Source organism: Pongo abelii, chromosome 7 (assembly GCF_028885655.2).
Source record: "Pongo abelii isolate AG06213 chromosome 7, NHGRI_mPonAbe1-v2.0_pri, whole genome shotgun sequence".
Classification (NCBI taxonomy): domain Eukaryota; kingdom Metazoa; phylum Chordata; class Mammalia; order Primates; family Hominidae; genus Pongo; species Pongo abelii.
Window position 1 is genome coordinate 94,126,897 of NC_071992.2, and position 15,153 is coordinate 94,142,049.

The window sequence follows — 15,153 nt, forward strand, 5'->3', positions numbered from 1 at the left end:
CACCCAGTGTCTAGTAAGTCCATGGACCCTCTCTGTGTGGGTCTCTATACCCTAAATGTGTAATTAAAATGGACCTACTTGGCACTGGCATTGGAAGTATCCTCAGACTGGCTCTCTAAGCCAGGAAGTGAGGGATATTACTACAGAAAGGAAAAGTGAAAGCTGCCAGAACTTCCCTTCCCCTCCCTGCCAGCTCTCACAGGTAGAATATTGAACCCAAAACAACACTGTACTCTTTTGGAAATTGCACAAATAATTGTAGCCCATGAAAGACCTCAAAGATGAAAGGCAGTGATGCTGTTCACATCCTCACTGATATTTTCCTGTTGGCCCATATAAAATGTGATGGTTCTTTGAAAAGGACTGCATTATTTTAAACCACATCAGGTGATAATCACAATTGCGCTCCTTTTCCAAATGCAGATTTTTTTTTCTAAGCTTTTCCTTAGAAATTCTGATCAGCCACGATTTTGAAGAATCTGTTTTGGATGGAGTGGACTTAATATATGATGGGAGTGGATCTAAGAAGTTCAAGGCTTGGACTGAAGTGTACAATTTGGGTATTCTGCAAAGACCCCCTTAATATTTTTTATTTACTATTTTTATGTGCCATGGCTCTAGTGTGCTTTTGCCTCTAAAAGCTAGCATTTGTAACACTTATTTTTGTGTAACAACCTTCAGGTTGCTGATGCCTACTTTGCTTGAATGGACATCCAGAAGTGGCTGGGAATGTGTACTTTGTGGATGCATCCATTTATCACTGATTGACACATACTGAGGTAGGACAGTTCTAGTTTCCTTGCCATGACTCTCAGCTAACACTCCACAGTTCCCTGCAGGATCAAGTGGAAGTTATCTTTTGCAGGCCTGAGATTCTACCCTTTCTTAGCTTTGACCCCTTCCCTTCCTTCCTTTTCCCCACTCCTTTACTGGTTTTACCCGGGAACAATTCCTTAATAAATTACTTGCATATGAATATGAATCCTTGATCAGCATCTGCTTTTGGGGGAAAGAGCCTAAGACATAAGCAATGGCCTGTTAGAAAATGTGACAGAAATTTATTTTATTCGTAATAAATTGCAGCAAAAATGTAAAATACTAGTGAATAATAATAGAAAGTAATCTATAAAATATTAATGAGCAACATTAAAAGAAAGGTTGAAAATGGACAAGCTATGTACTTATGTAGAATGATTATCACAGAAATATTTTCTCCTAAATGTACATTTTTTTAATTTTTAATTTTTATATGCACATAATAGGTTTACATGTTTATGGGGTATATGAGATGTTTTGATACAGGTGATAATTGTATCATGGAAAGTTGAATATCCATCCACTCAATCATTTATTCTTTGTCCTATAAACAATCCAGTTATACTTTTTTAGTTATTTTAAAATGTGCAATTAAATTATTATTGACTATAGCCCCACTGTTGTGCTATCAATTAGTAGGTCTTATTCACTGTTTCTATTTTTTTTGTACCCCTTAACCATCTCTACCTCTTCCCACTCATCGCTCCACTACCTTTCCCAGCCTCTGGTAACCATTCTTTTACTCTGTATCTCCATGAGTACAATTGTTTTGATTTTTAGATCCCACAAATAAGTGAGAACATGCGATGTTTGTCTTTCTGTGCCTGGATTTTTTTACTTAATATAGTCACCTCCAGTTCCATTCATGTTGTTGCAAAAATAAAACGGATCTCATTATTTTTTAGGAATGAATAGTTCTCCATTGTGTATATGTACCACATTTTCTTTATCCATTCATCTGTTGATGGACACTTAGGTTGCTTCCAAATATTGGCAACTATGGATACTGCTGTAACAAACATGGGAGTGCAGATATCACCTTGATATACTGACTTCCTTTCTTTTGGGTTTATACTTAGCAGTGGGGTTGCTGTTGTAAGCTCTATTTTTAGTTTTTTGAGGCACCTCCAAATTGTTATCCACAGTGGTTGTACTAATTTACCTTCCCACCAACAATATACAAGGGTTCCTTTTTCCCCACTTCCTTGCCAGCATTTGTAATTGCCTGTCTTTTGGATAAAAGCCATTTTAACTGGGGTGAGAAGATATCTCATTGTAGTTTTGATTTTCATTTCTTTGATGATCAATGATGTTGAGAAGCTTTTCATATGCCTGTTTGTCATTTATATGTCTTCTTTCAAGAAATGTCTATTCAAATCTTTTGCCCATTTTTTGATTGGATTATTAGATTTTTTTCCTATAGAGTTGTTTGAGCTCCTTTGTACATTGTGGTTATTAATCCCTTGTCGGATGGGTAGTTTGCAAACATTTTTTTCCCATTCTGTAGGTTGTCTTTTCACTTTCTTGGCTGTTTCCTTTGCTGTGCAGAAGCTTTTTAATTTATTGTGATGCAATTTGTCCATTTTTGCTTTGGCTGCCTTTGCTTGTGGGGTATTACTCTAGAAATTTTTGCCTAGATCATGTCCTGGAGAATTTCCCCAATGTTTTCTTGTAGTAGCTTCATAGTTTGAGGTCTCACATTTAAGTCTTTAATCCATTTTTATTTGACTTTTGTATAAATCAAAATGATGATGAGAGATTGGGGTCTATTTTCATTCTTCTGCACATGGATATTCAGTTTTCTCATCGATATTTATTGAAGAGGCTATCTTTTCCCCAGTGTATGTTCTTGGCACTTTCATTGAAAATGAGTTCACTGTAGTTGTCCAGATTTATTTCTGGGTTCTCTATCCTGTTCCATTGATCTATGTGTCTGTTTTTATGCCATATTGTGCTGTTTTGATTACTATATCTCTGTTGTATAATTTGAAGTAAGGTAATATGATTCCTCCACTTTTGCTCTTTTTGCTTAAGATAGCTTTGCTTATTCTGAGTCTTTTGTGATTTCATGTAAATTTTAGATTTTTTTTCTTTTTCTGTGAAGAATGCCATTATTATTTTGATATGGTTTGTCTTGAATCTGTAGATTGCTTTGGGTTGTGTGGACATTCTAATAATACTGATTCTTCCAATCCATTAACATGGAATATCTTTTCATTTTTTAGTGTCCTCTTCAATTATTTTCATAGTGTTTCATAGTTTTCATTGTAGAGATCTTTTACTTCTTTGTTTAAGTTAATTTCTAGGTATTTAATTTTATTTGTGGCTACTGTAAATTGAATTACTTTTTAAATTTCTTTTTCAGATTGTTCACTGTTGGCATATAGAAATGCTGCTGATTTTTGTATGTTGCTTTTGTATTCCACAACTTTTACTGAACTCATAAGTTCTAATAGTTGTTTGGTGGAGTGTTTAGGAAAAACTTTAAGTCTCCATCAAATTTATATTTTTCAAATATAAGGTTATATCATCTGCAAACAAGGATAATTTGACTTCTTTCTTTCCAATTTGGATGTCCTTGATTTTTTTTCTCTTGTCTGATTGCTCTAGCTAGGACTTCCAATATATTGAATAACAGTGGTGACAGTGGGCCTCCTTATCTTCTTCCAGATCTTAGAGGAAAGACTTATAGTTTTTCCCCAGTCAGTAGGATTCTAGCAGTAGGTCCATCATATATGACTTTTCTTATGTTGAGGTATGTTACTTCTATACCCAGTTTTTTGAGAGTTTTTACCATGAAGAGGTGTTGAACTGTATCAAATGCTTTTGGGGCATCAATTGAAATGAACATATGGTTTTTGTCCTTCATTCTGTCAATATGATGTATCACATTGATTAATTTGCATATGTTAAACCAGCCTTGAATCCCTGGGATTAATCCCACTTGGCTATGATGAATGATCTTTTTAATGTATTGTTTAATTCAGTTCGCTAGTATTTTTTTGAGGATTTTTCATCAATATTCATCAGAGATATTGGCTTATAGTTCCCCCTCCTTTTTTATTTTTTTTGGTTTTGGCATCAGGGTAATACTGTCCTCACAGAATGAGTTTGGAAGTATTTCCTACTCCTCTTTTTTTTGGAAAAGTTTAAGTAGAATTCATATTAGTTATTCTTTAGATATTTGATAGAATTCAGTAGTGAAAACATCAGGTCACAGTTTTTTTTTTTTTTTAATGGGAGACTTTTTATTACCGCTTTGATTTTTTTACTTGTTGGTTTGTTTAGGTTTTGGATTTCTTCATGGTTCAGTCTTGATAGGTTGTATGTTTCTAGGAATTTATCCATTTCTTCTAGATTTTCTAATTTATTGACACATGGTGGCTCATAGTAGCCACTAATGATCATTTAAATTCCTGGGGTATTAGTTGTAATATTTCCTCTTGTATCTCTGAGTTAACTTATTTGAATCTTCTCTCTTTCTTTCTTAGTCTGGCTAAAGGTTTATCTTTTCAAAAAACCAAATTTTTGTTTCATTGATTTTTTGTATTGCTTTCTTCATTTTAAATTCATTTATTTCTGCTCTGATCCTTATGATTTCTTCTCTTGAGGAAATTCTGTGTTTGATTTGCTCTTGCTTTTCTAGTTCTTTAAGATGCATATTAGATTATTTACTTGACATTTTTCTTCTTTTTTATGTAGGCAATTATGCTATAAATTTCCCAATCATTATTGCTTTTGCTATATTCCATTGGTTTGGGTATGTTGTGTTTCCATTATCATTTATTTCAAGAAATTGTTCGATTTTCTTCTTAACTTCTTCATTGATTCACTGGTCATTCAGTAGCATATTGTCTAATTTCCATGCATCTGTATACTTTTCAAAATACCTTTAGTTGTAGACTTTTGGTTTTATTCCCTTGTGGTCAGAGATGATGCTTAATATTATTTCAGTTTTTTTCAAATGTTTTAAGACTTGCTTTGTGACCTAACATACGGTCTATCCTTAGTATTACAGAAGGACCCATGTGTTGAGAAGAAAATTGTGTATTCTGCAGCCTTTGGAAGAAATGTTCTGTAAATATCAATTAGATCCATGTGTTCTATAGTGCAGATTAAATCTGATATTTCTTTGTTGATTTTCTGTCTGAGAGATCTGTTCAATGATGAAAGTAGGGATGGTAAGTCTCCAGCTATTATTGTATTGAGCCTAGCTCTCTCTTTAGCTCTAATAATATTTTCTTTATGTATCCGGGTGCTCCAGTGTTGGGTGCATATGTATTTACAATTGTTACATCCTCTTACTTAATTGACCCTTTTATTATTATATAGTGACCTTCTTTGTCTCTTCTTATGTTTTTGTCTTGAAATCTATTTTGTCTGATATAAGTACAGCTACTCCTACTCCTTTTTGGTTTCCATTGGCATAAAATACTTTTTTCATCCCTTTAGTCTATGTGCATCTTTATAGCTGAAGTGTGTTTCTTGTAGGCAACAGATCATGGGGTCCTATTTTTTAATTCATTCAGCCACTTTGTTTTTTGATTGGAGAGCTTAGTCCATTTACATTAAATGTTATTGTTGATAAATAGGGACTTACTCCTGCCATCTTATTTTTTATTTTCTGGTTGTTTTGCAGTCTTCTCTTCCTTCTTTTCTTCCTTACTTCTTCTCTTCCTTCTTTTCTTCCTTACTTCTCTTCCTTCTTTTCTTCCTTACTTCTTCTCTTCCTTCTTTTCTTCTTTACTGTCTTCCTTTTAGTGAAGGTGATTTTTCTCTGGTGGTATGCTTTAATTTCTTGCTTTTCATTTTTTGTGTATCCATTGTATGTTTTTTGATTTGAGGTTACCATGAGTCTTGCAGATACTATTTTATAACCCATTATTTTAAACTGATGACAGGTGAATGCTGGTTGCATTTACCAACCAAAAAATGCAAAAGGAAAATTAATAAAAACTCTACACTTCTTTTTAATTTTTTGTTGTTTCTCTTTATATCTTATCGTGCTATCAATGACTTGAAAAGTTGTAGTTATTACTGTGATTTGTTCATCCTTTAGTCTTTTTACCTAACACAAGTGTAGTTTACACATTACTATTACAGTGTGATAGTGTTCTGTGGTTTTCTATATGCTCACCATTATCAGTAAGTTTTGTACCTTCAGATGATTTCTTCTTGCTCATTAGCATATTTTTCTTTCTGATTGAAGAACTCCCTTTAGCATTTCTTGTAGGACATATCTGGTATTGATGAAATCCCTCAGCTTTTGTTTGTCTGGGAAGGTCTTTATTTCTCCTTCATGCTTGAAGAATATTTTGAATGGATATACTATTCTAGGGTAAAAGGTTTTCATCTTTAGCACTTTAAATGTGTCCTTCCACTCTCTCCTGGCCTGTAAGGTTTCCACTAAAAAGTCTGTGGCCAAACGTATTGGAGCAGACTTCAGGATCCTTTCTTTATCCTAGACCTTTGGGAGTCTGATTATTAAATCCCTTGGTGTAGTCTTCTTTTGGTTAAATCTGCTTAGATTCTATAATCTTCTCGTACTTAGATATTGGTATCTTTCTCTACGTTTGGGATATTCTCTGTTATTATCGCTTTGAGTCAATATTCTACCCCTGTCTTTCTCTACCTCCTCTTTAAGGCCAATAGCTTTTAGATTTGCCCTGCTGAGGCCATTTTGTAGATCTGGTAGGTGTGCTTCACACTGTCTTTTATTCTATATTTTTTGTCTCCTCTGACTGCGTATTTTCAAGTAGCCTGTCTTCAAGTTTACTAATTCTTCTGTTTGATTAATTCTACTATTAAGTGACTCTGAAGCATTATTCAAAGTATGTCAATTGCATTTTCAACTCTAGAATTTCTACTTGATTCTTTTTAATTATTTCGATTTCTTTGTTAAATTTCTCTCATAGAATTTTGAATTCCTTCTCTGTGTTGTCTTGAATTTCTTTGAGTTTCCTCAAAAGAGCTATTCTGAATTCTCTGTCTGAAACATCATATGTCTCTGTTTCTCCAAGATTAGTACCTGATGCCTTACTTAGTTCAATTGTTGGAGTAATGTTTTCCTGGATGTTGTTGATGCTTGTAGATATTTCTCAGTGTCTGTGCATTGCACAGTTACATATTTATTGTAGTCTTCACAGCCCAGGCTTCTTTCTGCCTGTCTTTCTTGGGAAGGTTTTACAGGTAACTAAATGGACTTGGGCTCCAAGGCCAATAACACTGTGTAACACTGGTTTTTGCATAATTGTAGAGATACCACCTTGGTAGTCTTGGATAATATATGGAAGAATCCTCTGGAATACTAGACAGTGACTGTTTTTTTTTTTTTTTTTTTTTTTTGAGATGGAGTCTCACTGTGTCGCCCAGGCTGGAGTGCAGTGGCACGATCTTGGCTCACTGCAAGCTCCACCTCCCGGGTTCATGCCATTCTCCTGCCTCAGCCTCCTGAGTAGCTGGGACTACAGGCATCCACCACCACGCCCAGCTAATTTTTTTTTTGTATTTTTAGTAAAAATGGGGTTTCACCATGGTAGCCAAGATGGTCTCGATCTCCTGACCTCGTGATCCACCCACTTCGGCCTCCCAAAGTGCTGGGATTATAGGCGTGAGCCACAGCGCCTGGCCGACTTTTCTTTTTTTTTTTTTAAGTTCCAGGATATATGTGCAGAACGTGCAGGTTTGTTACATAGGTATACATGTGCCATGGTGGTTTGCTGCACCTATTGACCAGTCCCCTAAGTTCCCTCTCCTCACTTTCCCACCCTCTAAAAGGCCCTGGTGTGTGTTGTTCCCCTTCCGTGTCCACATGTTCTCATTGTTCAACTCCCACTTATGTTCAAACCAAAACATGTGGTGTTTAGTTTTCTGTTTCTGTGTTAGTTTGCTGAGGATGATAACTTCCAGATTTATCCATGTCCCTGCAAAGGACATGATTTCATTCTTTTTATGGCTGTATAGTATTCCATGGGTATATGTACCACATTTTCTTTATTCAGTCTATCATTGATGGGAATTTGGGTTTGTTCCATGACTTTGCTATTGTAAATAGTGCTGCAATTAACATATGTGTCCATGTGACTTTATAGTAGAATGATTTATATTCCTTTGAGTATATACCCAGTCATGGGATTACTGGGTCAAATGGTATTTCTGGTTTTAGATCCTTGAGGAATCACCATACTGTCTTTCACAATGGTTGAACTAATTTACATTCCCACCAGCAGTGTAAAAATGTTCCTATTTCTCCACAGCCTCACCAGCATCTACTGTTTCTTGACTTTTGAATAATTGCCATTCTGACTGGAATGAGGTGGTATCTCATTGTGGTTTTGATTTGCATTTCTCTAATGATCAGTGATGTTGAGCTTTTTTTCATATGTTTGTTGGCTGCAAAAATGTCTTCTCAAGTGTCCATTTATTTCCTTCGCCCACTTTTTGATAAGGTTGTTTGTTTTTTCTTGTAAATTTGTTTAAGTTCCTTATGAATTTAAGATATTAGACCTTTGTCAGATGGGTCGATTGCAAAAAATTTCTCCCATTCTGCAGGTTGCCTGTTCACTCTGATGATAGTGTCTTTTGCTGTGCAGAAGCTCTTTAGTTTAATTATATCCCATTTGTCAATATTTGCTTTGGTTGCAATTGCTTTTGGCATTTTCATCATGAAGTCTTTGCCCATGCCTATGTCCTGTATGGTATTGCCTACGTTTTCTTCTAGGGTTTTTATGGTTTGGGGTTTACATTAAGTCTTTAATCCATCTTGAGTTAATTTTCATATAAAGTGTAAGGAAGGGGTACAGTTTATGTTTTCTGCATATAGCTAGCCAGTTTTCTCAGCACCATTTATTGAATAGAAGATTCTTTCCCCATTGCTTGTTTTTGCCAGGTCTGTTGAAAATCAGATGACTGTAGATGTGTGGTGTTATGTCTGAGGTCTCTCTTCCATTCCATTGGTCTATTTGTCTGTTTTTGTACCAGTACCATACTGCTTTGGTTACTGTGGCCTTGTAGTATAGTTTGAAAACAGGTGGTGCGATGCCTCCAGCTCTGTTCTTTTTGCTTAGGTTTGTCTTGGCTATACAGGGTCTTCTTTGATTCTATATGAAATTTAAAGTAGTTTTTAATAATGCTGTGAATAATGTCAATGGTAGTTTGATGGGAATAACATTGAATCTACAAATTACTTTGTGTAGTATGGCCATTTTCACAATATTGATTCTTCCTATCCATGAGCATGGAATGTTTTTCCATTTGTTTGTGTCCTCTCTGATTTACTTGAGCAGTGGTTTGTAGTTCTCCTTGAAGAAGTCCTTCACATCCCTTGTAAGTTGTATTCCTAGGTATTTTATCCTCTTTTTAGCAAATATGAATGGGAGTTCATTCATGATTTGGCTCTCTGCTTGTCTATTGTTGATGTAAAGGAATGCTTGTGATTTTTGCACATTGATTTTGTATCCTGAGAACTTGCTGAAGTTGCTTATCAGCTTAAGGAGTTTTGGGGCTTAGATGATGGGTTTTCTAAATATAGAATTATGTTGTCTACAAACAGAGACAATTTGACTTCCTCTCTTCCTGTTTGAATACCATTTATTTCTTTCTCTTGCCTGATTGCCCTGGCCAGAACTTCCAATACTATGTTGAATAGGAGTGGTGAGAGAGGGCATCCTTGTCTTGTACCAGTTTTCAAATGGAATGCTTCCAGCTTTTTCCTCTTCCATATGATATTGGCTATGGGTTTGTCATAAATAGATCTTATTATTTCAAGATATGTTCCATCAATACCTAGTTTCTTGAGAGTTTTTAACATGAAGGGATGTTGAATTTTATCAAAGGCCTTTTCTGCATCTATTCAGATAATCATGTGGTTTTTGTCTTTGGTTCTGTTTATGTGATGAATTGTACGATTGATTAGCATATGTTGAACCAGACTTGCATCCCAAGGATGAAGCCAACTTGATTATGGTGGATGAGTTTTTTGATGTGCTGCTGGATTCAGTTTGCCAGTATTTTATTGTGGATTTTTGCACAGTTGTTCAACAGGGATATTGGCCTGAAGTTTTTGTTGTTGTTGTTATGTCTCTGACAGGTTTCGATACTAGGATAATGCTGGCTTTATAAAATGAGTTAGGGAGTAGTCCCTCTTTTTGAATTGTTTGGAATAGTTTTAGAAAAAAATGCTACCAGCTCCTCTTTGTATCTCTGGTAGAATTTGGCTGTGAATCTCTCTGGTCCTCAGCTTTTTTTGGTTGGTAGGCTACTAATTACTACCTCAATTTCAGAACTTGTTATTGGTCTATTCAGGGATTCAACTTCTTCCTGGCTTAGTCTTGAGAGGGTGTATGTGTTCAGGAATTTATCAATTTCTTCTATATTTTCTAGTTTATTTCCATAGAAGTATTTTTTAGTATTCTCTGATGATAGTTTGTATTTCTGTGGGGTCAGTGGTGATATCCCCTTTATCATTTTTTATTATGTCTATTCTTCTCTTTTTCTTCTTTATTAGTCTAGGTAGTGATTTATCTTTTTTAAAAATTTTTTCAAAAAAAAACCCAGCTCCTGGATTCATTGAGTTTTTGGAGGATATTTTTGTGTCTTTTTCTCCTTCGATCCTGCTCTGATCTTAGTTATTTCTTGTCTTCTGCTAGTTTTTGGATTAGTTTGCTCTTGCCTATCTAGCTCTTTTAATTGTGATGTTAGGGTGTTGATTTGAGATTTTTTTAGCTTTCTGAGGTGGGCATTTAGTGCTATACATTTCCCTCTTTACACTGCTTTTGCTGTGTCCCAGATATTCTGGGTCATTGTTTCGTTGTTCTCATTGATGTCAAAGAACTTCTTGATTTCTGCCTTAATTTCATTATTTACCCAGGAGTCATTCAGGAGCAGATTGTTCAATTTCCATGTAATTGTGTGGTTTTGAGTGAGTTTCTTAATCCTGAGTTGTAGTTTGATTGCATTGTCGTCTGAGTGACTGTTTGTTATGATTTCAGTTCTTTTTCATTTACTGAGTTGTATTTTACTTCCAATTATGTAGTCAATTGTAGAATAAATGCCATCTTGCACTGAGAAGAATGTATACTCTGTTGATTTGGGGCAGAGATTTCTGTAGATATCTCTTATGTCCACTTGATGCAGAGCTGAGTTCAAGTCCTAAATATCCTGTTAATTTGTCTTGTTGATCTGTCTAATATTGACATTGGGGTATTAAATTTTCCCATTATTATTGTGTGGGAGTCCAAGTCTCTTTGTAGGTCTCTAAGACCTTGTTTTACAAATCTGAGCACTCCTGAATTAGGTACATATAAATTTAGACTAGTTAGCTCTTATTTTTGAATCTTTGTTGGCTTAAAGTCTGTTTTGTCACAGACTAGTATTGTAACCCTTGCTTTTTTTTTTTTTTTTTTTTTTTTGCTTTCCATTTGCTTGGTAAATTTTCCTCCATCCTTTTATTTTGAGCCTATGTGTGTCTTTACATGTGAGATAGGTCTCCTGAATACAGCATACCAATGGGTCTTAATGCTTTGTCCAATTTACCAGTGTGTATCTTTTATCCCATTTACATTTATGTGTGAATTTGAATCTGTCATCATAATGCTATCTGGCTATTTTCCACATTAGTTGACACAGTTTCTTCATAACGTTATTGGTCTTTATATTTTGATGTGTTTTTGCAGTGGTTTGTAGCAGTTTTTCCTTTCCATAGTTAGTGTTTCCATCACTAAATTGCAAGGAGCTCTTGCAAGGCAGGTCTGGTGGTGATGAAGTCCCTCAGCATTTGCTTGTCTAGAAAGGATGTTTTTTGTCTTTCACTTATGAAACTTAGTTTGGCTGGATATAAAATTCTGGGGTGAAAATTTTTTTCTTTAAGAAAGTTGAATATTTACTCCCAATCTCTTCTGACTTGTAGGGTTTCTGCTGAGAGGTCCGCTATTAGTCTGAGGGGCTTTGCTCTGTAGGTGACCTGGCCTTTCCAGGCAGAGACTATTGTTCTTTTCCCTTCCATTCACCCAACTAAGTGGAGTCTCTCACCTGTGCTGAGCCACGTGGAGTTGGGGGTGTGATGATGCAAGCACCCATGTGTCCACCAACACTCGGACTGCACTGGGTGGAACCTGAATTCAGCATAGCTCTAGGTCTTGCTCAAGGCCCTGCCCTTTAATATGGTAAGTTCCCCCAGGTCCCAGGCACATCCAGGGATGTCTTCTGGGGTCCAGAGATTGGAGTCAAAAACCTTAGCAGTTTACCTTATATTCTATTCTACTCCATCTAAGCTGGCACTCACACCACAATACAGAATTCTTTCTGCTCTTTCTTCTCCTTTCCATAAGAAGAGCAGCCTCTTCCTGTGGCCACCACCACCACTGATCCACAGGGGTTTTGTCAGGCCACTGCTGATGTTCACTTGGCTCTTCTGTCAGCTTGTGGTGAATGCTGACATGCCTGGGACTCACCCTTCAGGGTAGATGCCTCCCTTCTGTCCCAGGATATGTCCAAAAATGCTGTGCAAGAGCCTTAGCATGGAATTGGGGACCCTAAAAGCCTTCTTGTTGTTTTATCTCATTGTGGCTGAGCTGGTAACTAAGATGCAAGTAAATGTCTCCTTTCTTTTTCTTCTCCTTTTCTCAAACAAGAAAGACCCTTGTAGTTACTACAGCAGGGAATATGTTTTGTCACTCCTGAAGTCAGCAGCACATCTCAGAGCTCAAGGGCCACAGCATACTCCCTGGGTGTCACTGCTGGTTATTCAGGGCCCAAGAGCTCTTTAGACAGCAGGTGATGAATCTTGCCAGGATTGGGTCCTTCTCTTAAAGGCAATGGATTCATTTTTGGCCAAGGGTATATCTAGATATATTGTCCAGGAGGAAGGGCCTGGAATGGGGACATTATGAGTCTTTCTGGTGGCCTATCCTACTGTGGCTAAATAGGTACCAAGATGCAAGACAAAGTCCTGTTTACCCTTTGCTCTCTTCTCCTTAAGAAGAAAGAAGGCATCACTTTTGTTGCTGTGAATTGCAGTGCCTCGGATTGGGGGAGGGATGATGTAAGCACTCCCTTAGCCATGCCAGTCGATACCTCTGAGGTCACATGCTACCTTATTTCTCTGACTCCAAGTGCAGCCTAGCACTAAGAGTTGCCTCCAAGTTGCAGTTTTTGTGTCCTAGACTGCCTTTCAAGTTTACATAGGACCCCAGAGCACTTCGGCCCACAGTGGTGAGGCTTGCTGAGAAACTTGGAACTTTATTCTCTGCTGTGACAGGGTAGCACTAAGTTCAATGTAAAGACCCCAGTCATTGTACTCGCCCTCCTGAAAGTGCAAAGAATCTCTCACTGTGCTGCCCAGCCACTGCTGGGAATGGGGGATGGGTGGTGTTTGTGGTTCAAGACTGTCTCTGTGGCTCTTCTCAATGTCTCTTTTGGCAATATGAAGTTACAACCAGGTACTATAATCACTCACCTGATTTTTTGTTCTTGTGAAGGTGCTTTTCCGTGTGCAGATAGTTGTTAAAATCTGGTGTTCTAGTGGGAAGGATCATTGGTATAGGTTTCCATTTCACCATCTTGCTCCACCCCTCTCAAATTTATATAAAAACTTAAAAATCATTTCAAAATGATTCTAAAACAATGTGGAAGAAATAACAGGCAATAATTATTATTCACCATACTGAGATTATCATATCAAGAATTTTATTGAAATTATTATATTAACTTTACTTCTAAAAAATTGTAATTTTTAAAAAACTATACTTATGGTTAAAGATATTATTTACAAAGCAAAAAGTAAAATAAGTTCAGAGAAAATTTCTCATCAAAAAATATTAAGAGAAGGATATCCTGTAATTAATTATAATAATAATGGCAAACATTTATATAGCATGTTACATATACACAATGATAGTATACACACATATTGATATGTAAGTGATTATATGAATGTAAATGTACTACTCACAACTTCTCTGAAAATTATGTACAGAGTTAGAGAGGAATAAATTTAAGTATAGATAAGTTACTCATTCAAGGTCTTACAGGTCAAAATTGGTAGAATTGGGAATTAAACACAGGTATTTTGGACTCAGTCTGTTTTTAGCCACTTTGCAATGGATACATATATACTAATAGCATATATTACCAAAAACAATAAAAAATTAGAGCTCACCACTAACAGGTAAATTTATCATATGGAAGATGCATAGCTCTACCAAAAGAAATATTTCCAAATTGTTTTGAGCAATGTCACTTATAGAAAATTTGTATATCTGTTCAAAATGATTCCACTGAGGAATGGCACTCACATGAATGTAGGAACAGAACTCAATTAGATGTATAATTCTTGGGTTTATTAAAACCATCTATCTCAAAAATTACGTGTTGTTGACAGTTATCTTTGTATGTTCAATTGCCATTACTGCAGAGTCAGTCCTCAATATGTACTTTAAAAATTGAAATGAGAATTATTCTTTGCTCTTCTTCATTTTTCTCTTTATCTTCTAACATGTGTAGCAGTATTGAACAGAGATTTATTAATTTTTTAAAACTTAGGGCCAATATAAGGTTACAGGTGTCTTACTGAAAAATTTCTCCTCTAGTTTCACCCAGATACAGAAACATAGCCACCATAAAATATTTCTTATTCCTGGTATTATATTATATGATTCATTGTCACTATGGGTATTTGAGTTTCCTACAGAATTACCATGGATATTTAACCTGCACCTAACATTCAGTCTGCCATGTGCTGAAATGAAATGGGTGTTGATATGAAGACCAGGTTAGACTCAGTTATAAAATTTTAGCACCTTTTTTGATAACCTTTTCAATTACATTTTCTCAAAAGGCAACACAAGAAAAGCATGTTCTTATATAAAACATATATCATGATTCTATTCCTATTTTTCTTTAAAAAATATTTTGATACCAGAGATTACTTATATTTTAATTAGAATTTCATTTAATATCCCTTTTATCCTAAATATTAAAACAAGTAAATCATTATTAACCAAATAATGAAGACAATAGCAATTTTAGTTATGTTAAATAAAAATTATACTTATTAGCACATATATTGTCCCTTATGTGTATGCTGTTATAGTCATACAAGTTTATTGTGATCAAATGTTTTTCAGTATTTATATTTTTCCCGTATAACTTACGAAAAATAAATCAAGTTAATAGTTAATAATCCCATTTTTTCAGAGGTTGATTCTGTTATAATATGTGAGTAGGAAGACCAGGGACTAACATCTTTTATGTGTTCTCTTAATCTGATCATCTTAATCTTAAAGCCAGATTCACTGAAAAGTGAGAAGAAATAGAGTTAAATACAACAAAAATAAATGT

General features: G+C 35.5%; 1 long non-coding RNA gene across 6 annotated transcripts in view; it reads left to right on the plus strand.

The window, feature by feature from the left end:
• LOC129061057 (uncharacterized) overlaps positions 1–15,153 on the plus strand; it is a 184,388-nt gene that overhangs the window by 58,518 nt on the left and 110,717 nt on the right. For all 6 annotated transcript variants that reach the window (XR_008528037.2, XR_008528034.2, XR_008528036.2 and 3 more), the window contains exon 2: positions 682–779. This is a non-coding gene — a long non-coding RNA (uncharacterized LOC129061057). The remainder of the gene's footprint in view (positions 1–681; positions 780–15,153) is intronic.